Below are 9913 nucleotides of genomic sequence, written 5' to 3'. Positions count from 1 at the left end.
CGATTATTTTAGAAATCATTGATTTCAGTTGCCGTATCCTAACTGGAAGCGTGCGACGCGACAAATGTATATGTCGCGCCGTACACACGCGGTTAGGATACGGCGATTGATATCACTGACTTTTTTTAATAATCGCTAGCATCGTTCGCGTCGCTTATGTTTGGTTAGGATGCAGCTTTACCCGTCGTTCTAATGCTAGCAGTAGTCCTTCCAGTAATACCGTACGTACGAAATAGGAAATGAAATGAAGTTTGAGCTATGACAAACATTAGGATGATCAGACACTTGTTATATACATATTCTAGTATTCTAAATAATATAATAATAATAATAATAATAATAACAATAATTGTTCTCTTTGTATTGTTTGGGTAATGACTTGTAAGTGATACTGGCAATATGTAAATTGTACCAATGTGAAAATAAAAATACAGAATTAAAAAGAAACTATGTACCAGTAAAACCAGTGTTAACTGTCACGTGGTGATATCGAGTTTATATAATAGTGTATGTATCACTCAGCTTTTTTGTTTATCTTTTCCTTCGCGTAAAGGTGTATTTTTATTTGATATCGGGTGGGTGTCCTTGGGGTGGGGGGTATTTCGTGGACGCATAGAACTTCCTTTTTAATGGGGAATATGGGATGCATTGGTCGGCTGGTTGTTTTTAAATAGGAGTGTCTATATGTAACATATTAGTATAGTTTGCAATGAAGTATGTTTTGTTTAACGACACCACTAAAGCACATTGATTAATTAATCATCGGCTATTGGATGTCAAATGTAGTTTGGAATTTGATATGCCATTTTCACCACCTCCAGAGGGAAATACAGCGTCTGTCCTTGGATACATAGGAACTGTCAAAACCATTCTACAAACTATTCACATCATTGTTGGATTTGGGGGTTGTTGCTGTTTTTTCTGGGTAGGTGTGTTTGTTTGTTTGTTTGTTTGAGGTTTTTTTACATTTTGTTGGGGGGTTTTCGGGGGGAAGGGCGTACGTGTATGGGCGTTTTGTTTTTCTAGTTCTTCAAATTTTGCAAATTAAAAAGTATTCACTGCATATTTACCGCAAGTTAACATATTGTGACCTATGATGTATCTAATTCCATTGTTATGTAGGATGTAAATAGCAAACTACCATATGTCACACACACACACACACACACACACACACACACACACACACACACACACACACACACACACACACACACACACACACACACACAACAAGTGAACATAGTATGAATTATGACGTAGCTAAACCCAATGATATTTATGATGTAAATAGCAAAATATCATATGTGACCCCCACTGTACAATAAGTGAACATATTGTGACCTATGATGTATCTAAACCCATTTATATTTATGATGTAAATAGCAAAATATCATATGTGACCCCCACTGTACAATAAGTGAACATATTGTGACCTATGATGTATCTAAACCCATTTATATTTATGATGTAAATAGCAAAATATCATATGTGACCCTCATTGTACAACAAGTGAACATATTGTGACCTACGATGTATCTAAACCCATTTATATGTATGATGTAAATAGCAAAATATCATATGTGACCTCCGTTGTACAACAAGAGAACATATTGTGACCTATGATGTATCTAAACCCATTTATATGTATGATGTAAATAGCAAAATATTATATGTGACCCCCGTTGTACAACAAGTGAACATATTGTGGCCTGTGATGTAGCTAAATCCATTTATATGTATCATGAAAATAGCAAAATGTCATATGTCACACACACACACACACACACACACACACACACACACACACACACACACACACACACACACACACACACACACACACACACACACACACACACACACACACACACACACAGACAAACACACCAATGTACAACAAGTGAACATAATATGACTTATGCTGTATATTTGCGATGAAAATGATATAGGAGACACATTTCATTATTTATGTGTATATAGGGTTTGTTTTCAATAATACCCGGAAGGATTGTTTACGTCCATATTATTATATCCAAACAATTATATATACATTGAGAGAACTTATGGGCAGTAGAAGAATAAGCACACTAAATAATTAGATAAATTCATGATTATAATTGTTGAAGCATTTAAACGCCCATAACAACAACAGCACCCACAACCAAAACCACCATACTTAAATCAGTTAATTACATTGAACGTAAACATACAATTATACTTGATATACACAATGTATTTTAAATCGTATTACATAATTTTACGTCTTTAATGTTAAATTATGAAATTTTATTTATTTACAACTAAGTATACACGTTTATAAAAATTGAAATCCATTAAATATTTATGTTTCTATAGTGTAATATTACGAAACCTAATGTATACAGTAACTAAAATATTCTGAATAATTATAATATTTTACAATATATATCTACTCTGCTATATCACGGAATGTATCTATAGTGTTATTACACACACCTGTATATTCTAATACCATGTACTGTATTTGTATTTATAGTGTTATTACACACAGCTGTATATTGTAATACCATGTACTGTATTTGTATCTATAGTGTTACTACACACCGCTGTATATTGTAATACCATGTACTGTATTTGTATCTATAGTGTTATAACACACCGCTGTATATTGTAATACCATGTACTGTATTTGTATCTATAGTGTTACTACACACAGCTGTATATTGTAATACCATGTACTGTATTTGTATCTATAGTGTTATAACACACAGCTGTATATTCTAATACCATGTACTGTATTTGTATCTATAGTGTTATTACACACAGCTGTATATTGTAATACCATGTACTGTATTTGTATCTGTAGTGTTACTACACACAGCTGTATGTTGTAATACCATGAACTGTATTTGTATATCTATAGTGTTACTACACACAGCTGTATGTTGTAATACCATGTACTGTATTTGTATATCTATAGTGTTACTACACACAACTGTATATTGTAATACCATGTACTGTATTTGTATCTGTAGTGTTATAACACACAGCTGTAGATTGCAATACCAGGTACTGTATTTGTATATCTATAGTGTTATTACACACAGCTGTATATTGTAATACCATGTACTGTATTTCTATATCTATAGTGTTATTACACACAGCTGTATATTGTAATACCATGTACTGTATTTGTATCTATAGTGTTACTACACACAGCTGTATATTGTAATACCAGGTACTGTATTTGTATATCTATTGTGTTATTACACACAGCTGTATATTGTAATACCAGGTACTGTATTTGTATATCTATTGTGTTATTACACACAGCTGTATATTGTAATACCATGTACTGTATTTGTATCTATAGTGTTACTACACACAGCTGTATATTGTAATACCAGGTACTGTATTTGTATACCTATAGTGTTACTACACACAGCTGTATATTGTAATACCAGGTACTGTATTTGTATATCTATTGTGTTATTACACACAGCTGTATATTGTAATACCAGGTACTGTATTTGTATATCTATTGTGTTATTACACACAGCTGTATATTGTAATACCAGGTATTGTATTTGTATACCTATAGTGTTACTACACACAACTGTATATTGTAATACCAGGTACTGTATTTGTATATCTATTGTGTTATTACACACAGCTGTATATTGTAATACCAGGTACTGTATTTGTATCTATAGTGTTACTACACACAGCTGTATATTGTAATACCAGGTACTGTATTTGTATATCTATTGTGTTATTACACACAGCTGTATGTTGTAATACCAGGTACTGTATTTGTATCTATAGTGTTATTACACATGTCTGTATATTGTAATACTATGTACTGTATTTGTATATCTATAGTGTTATTACACACAGCTGTATATTGTAATACCAGGTACTGTATTTGTATATCTATAGTGTTAATACACACAGCTGTATGTTGTAATACCAGGTACTGTATTTGTATATCTATAGTGTTACTACACACAGCTGTATGTTGTAATACCAGGTACTGTGTTTGTATATCTACAGTGTTACTACACACAGCTGTATATTGTAATACCAGGTACTGTGTTTGTATATCTACAGTGTTACTACACACAGCTGTATGTTGCAATACCATGTACTGTGTTTGTATATCTACAGTGTTACTACACACAGCTGTATGTTGCAATACCATGTACTGTGTTTGTATATCTACAGTGTTACTACACACAGCTGTATGTTGCAATACCATGTACTGTGTTTGTATATCTACAGTGTTACTACACACAGCTGTATGTTGCAATACCATGTACTGTGTTTGTATATCTACAGTGTTACTACACACAGCTGTATGTTGCAATACCATGTACTGTGTTTGTATATCTACAGTGTTACTACACACAGCTGTATGTTGCAATACCATGTACTGTGTTTGTATATCTACAGTGTTACTACACACAGCTGTATGTTGCAATACCATGTACTGTGTTTGTATATCTACAGTGTTACTACACACAGCTCTATGTTGTAATACCATGTACTGCATTTGTATTTGTATATGTATTCCTAGTGTTTGTGTCCTCCTGTACGTTCGTCTTACGCCGTTTAATAACTGCCTGAGTGTAATAAAGTTCTGTTCTGTTCTGTTCGGTTCGGTTCGGTTCGGTTCTGTTGTATTCTGCTAAAACAGTAAAATTAAACTAGTTTAACTTGTAAGTGTGAACACAGCTTATGACTATCTTTCCCTTAGTGTTGGTGGAAGAATATGGCATTTGGTAAATAATTTTAAAACATTTTCATATCTAGCCTCTTGTGCAGATTTACATATAGAAAATATTGGTGATAAACTGGGTGTTAAAACACAAAACATGAAAACAACGAACAGCTCATCATGGTGAAACGTTCGACACTGACCAACATGATGGCTGATGCTATTCCATATGTTTAACTTGTGCTTACGTTTTCATCGCTTTGGTGAAACTCCTGCACATGTTTTCATCGTTTTAGACGAAGTGTTGGACTTGACAGCTGTGGTGGCAGTACCAATGACGGGTGTCACCGGTAGGGCAGGACATACTCACCATTCGCGAACACGTGATATCATCACTGGTTTGACAGTGATTCATGAGTGCATTTCATCACAACCACGTATTCAAATGAGCTCTGTCCAGTTCTAGTTTGTATTTGTAAAATAGTCTGGGAGTGGCAGTCCTCTTTTTGGCGGTGCAGAAAAGATGTATTGTCCAGTAAAGGATTTCCAGAGAGGTTGTCCTATAAACAGGCACTAGACAGAGACTCGTGACATCAACCAGTTTTGTCAAAAGCCTATTCGACTTTGTATTGTGCAGAGATACGGTCTTGATCATGGATAACGATTTTGTCGTTCAGATTTATATCCAATTACGGATCAAGCACGATGCTATAGGCACATATATCGGCTACCTGAGTGACCTGTTGAGAACAGGGCTAGTGGTTAGCCAAAGAGAAGTCGAAGTAGTCGCTTTACAACTGCTCTGTGAACCGCTAAATAGAATTCTCAAAGGAGTTGGTTCTTGAAAACGAACTCGCTACCTCCCAGGTTTAAAGGTCCTATGTCATAGTTAAAAGTGACATTTTTCGCTATTTTGTACATTTATATGCGATAATTAAGCACAAATCAATCGATCCCACAGATAATCTTTGCATATTGAAATTGCAATGTTCTTGCACACCCTGTAAACAGTTGTTATCTATCAGGGACTCGGGGTTTATCACGTGTTATAAAGCTTATGAAATCGGCGAATCAACACAACAGGACCTATAGGGTGTATACTACCAAATCAAATCCCATAGACGACAATAGTAACATATGTGGCTAAAACTCCTACCTGCAACGTATCAACCGACATAAACGCCATGGATATAAATACTACCAACCCTCACACTTAAAGTGAATCAGAAAAAAATGGGGGTCAAGCTGCTCGTTTCTGAGATAACGGGTAGCGTCTATGACTACCCTAGTTCCGCACAAAATTCGAGTACTTTTTTTTACAGGTACCCCATACATGTTTCAAGCACAAGGCTACTTGACACATTGGTACTAGATGAAATAAAATTGCATTTTTTTTTTAACCCAGATAAAACTATTATTTTTTACAACCAACACACTCACATTTATAACCAATCACAGGACTTGTGGTGTTCACTTCTCTATCAAAAGTTGGGTGCACCTCGAACTTTGACCCAGCCGGAAGTTATTTGGTCTAGTACTACCTTTAGAGACAGGTGAGTTACACAAAGTCTTGTCGGCAATATTGACCGGTATAACGTTAAAACTCAAATTAATGGGCGAACTATCTTTGTCGTCGTCGTCTAAATATGTTCCAATACATATAATGTTTCTTTTGTTTGTTTTTTGGAGGCTTTGGGGTAGTTGATTTATTTGTTTTGTTTGTGGGGGTTTTTTTTTTGGGGGGGGGGTTCCTGGTGGGGTTGGGGGGTTTTTTTTGGGGGGAAGGGGAGGAAATAAGGATTGAACATTTATTGGATATAAATACGAAACTAACTAATATGAAATACTATCTCAACTACTTCGTAGTGTTCGTCGTATTTAAATATTAAAGTATTCTTTGGACTATATACCTCCTTTCAGGTGCATGTGGAACTTAAATTTGTAAAATATCCGACCGTTACACACCATCTTGGTTAGAAGCGTTAAGCTGTATCCCAAAGCTGTATCCTAACCAGCCGTGAGCGACGCGAGCGACGTGAGCGATTATTTTAGAAATCATTGCTTTCAATTGTCGCATCTTAACCGCACGAATTGAAATATTTGAACTTATTATTGCTAATGTATGCTGATGACACAGTTATTTTTTCAGAAAGTATAGAAGGCTTGCAAGAAATGTTAAATTGTCTAAATATATATTGTTATAAGTGGAATTTATGTATTAATACCGATAAGACCAAGGTTCTTATATTTCGTAACGGAGGTATTATACGAGATAATGAAAAGTGGTATCTAGGGGATAACGAATTGGAAATAGTAAATGAATTCAATTATCTGGGATTGGTATTAAAATTCAATGGAAAGTTTGTTGAGACACAAAAATGCATTGCTAATCAAGGTCGCAAAGCTTTATTTGGTTTGCTGAGAAAATTTAATGATTGTAACCTTAATGTAGAAACTAAGTTATATTTGTTTGATACTTATGTTAGCAGCATATTAAGCTATTGCTGCGAGATTTGGGGATACCATAGCGCTACAGATATTGAAAAGGTACACATCGATTTCTGCAAAAGAATACTTGGTGTAAGTAAAAAATGTACTAATATGATGGTATTCGCAGAACTTGGTCGCTTTCCTTTAACCACTTCTCGAAAATTCAGAATTATTAAATATTGGCTGAAAATATTAAATACTAACAACTGTATTTTAAAGAGCTGCTACGAATTATTATTAGATGATATCAATCTCCCTAGATTTAATTGGGCAAATTCTGTGAAAAATATTCTACTAGAAGTAGGCCTTCCTCACATATGGGATAGCCAACAGGTCGAAAATAAAACTTCTTTCTTATTCACAGTTAAACAACGTTTAGAGGATCACTTCATCCAGGATTGTAACAGAATAATTGATTCGTCATCTAAAGGATTCTTATATCAACATCTAAATCCTACTCATAATGTCAAGAACTATCTAAAAAAACGCCTTGAATTTGTATACAGCAAACTGATTACCAAAATACGATTATCTGACCATTGCCTTTGTATTGAAGTCGGGAGACGCCAAAATACCCCAAGAGAAAACAGATTATGTACACTATGTGATAATGAAACAATCGAAGACGAATTCCATTTTATTCTGAGTTGTCCTTTTTACCATGATCTAAGAATAAATTACATAAAGAAATACTTCTACGTCAGACCTTCCGTGTTTAAGTTAATCAAACTATTGAACTCGGAAAATATAAAAACTTTAAACAATCTTGGAAAATATTTATACAAGGCTTTTCTAAGAAGGGAAATGTTCATTAAAAATTAATATATTATGTTTACCCTCCTATTGACATTTTATATACTCTATTCATGTAATTTTGATTGTTAAATATCACACTATGTATATATGCACAACTGTTACTATGATAATAATATTGATGTTTATGTCGCGCCTATAGCCAGGATGGCTTTGGATAATAAAGAAAAGAAAAAAAGGTGACGCGACATAATTATCTGTCGCGTCGTACGCGTGCGGTTAGGATGCGGCATTTGAAATCAGTGATTTCTAAAATAATCGCTCGCATCGCTTGCGGCCGGATAGGATACAGCTGAGTTAGTTTTAGGATTAGGATTACAGTTGCATTTACATGTAGCTAGGGTTAGGGTTAGTACTACGTTTTAGATTAGAAGGAAGGAAATGTTTTATTTAACGACGCACTTAACACATTTTATTTATGGTTATATGGCGTCGGACAGAAAGGGATCTTTTATATGCACCAATTGTAGAGCACTGGCTGGAACGAGAAATAGCCCAAATGGCCCACAGACGGGAATCGATTCTAGATCGATCGCGCATGAGGCGAACGCTGTACCACTGAGCATAATTAAAATAAAACAACTAAACCGATTGAAAAACTATTAATAATTATTTATTTACAGGCAAATTGATCATACAAAACCACTGAGTCGTTACAATAGATAATATATCAATATCTCAGTAATCAATTACGACAATACATGCTAGTTTGAAAACATGTGAATGTCAGTATTTAAAATTGCACACAATAGTCAATTAAAAGATAAATCAATAGGATGCGAACCACAGCCCGTCTGTACAAAAGTCCAACGCTCTACCAAAATGAGCTAATAGAAAAACGCTAGTAGGAGCACTTTATATAAGTACTACTGTATCAATATAAAAAAACCGGCCTCGGTGGCGTCGTGGTTAGGCCATCGGTCTACAGGCTGGTAGGTACTGGGTTCGGATCCCAGTCGAGGCATGGGATTTTTAATCCAGAAACCGACTCCAAACCCTGAGTGAGTGCTCCGCAAGGCTCATTGGGTAGGTGTAAACCACTTGCACCGACCAGTGATCCATAACTGGTTCAACAAAGGCCATGGTTTGTGCTATCCTGCCTGTGGGAAGCGCAAATAAAAGATCCCTTGCTGCCTGTCGTAAAAGAGTAGCCTATGTGGCGACAGCGGGTTTCCTCTAAAAAACAGTGTCAGAATGATCATATGTTTGACGTCCAATAGCCAATGATAAGATAAAAAATCAATGTGCTCTAGTGGCGTCGTTAAATAAAACAAACTTTACTTTTATTAAGCAGGCACTAGACAGAGACTCGTGAAATCAACCACTGTTTTGCCAAATACCCATTCGACTCCGTATTGTGCAGAGATACGGTCTTGATCATGGATAACGATTTTGTACACTTTGAACACATTCACACACTCCCATTCATCTAATTTATTATACCTAACTTTAATTATATAAGGATTTAGCATTATCCAAGTGTTATCAAATTATATATTTAATACAAATAACACTTACCAAACATATGTGATGTGGGTTCACATTATCTTAAATTGTTCAAGCTACAAAAAATATTTCACAAATAACTTTTAAAAATTAATTAAAAGACCGGTCAAACACATCCTAATTCAACTGTCAGATTATAAGGACTGACTCAAAACAAAAGAGAGAAATGGCTCATGAAAAAAGGGCGTGTGCGCATGTGCAGTGTGCGTTGCTAATGCATGCTTGTGATATCATGTGTGTTAGACCATCTTCATAAATCAAGGCTAATATTCGTTCCTCGTATTCAGCCTTGATACATGTCGTCAAGAAATCGTGCCACAAAATGCTTAAACTTCCTTGGATGCGATGAGATCTGATTACAACGAATCGCAACGCTCCTTATAGATTCCCTTGTTATTGTAAACA

Source organism: Gigantopelta aegis, chromosome 8 (genome assembly GCF_016097555.1).
Source record: "Gigantopelta aegis isolate Gae_Host chromosome 8, Gae_host_genome, whole genome shotgun sequence".
NCBI lineage: Eukaryota > Metazoa > Mollusca > Gastropoda > Neomphalida > Peltospiridae > Gigantopelta > Gigantopelta aegis.
The sequence above is the reverse complement of the archived record's forward strand: the minus strand, read 5'-3'. Positions refer to the sequence as shown.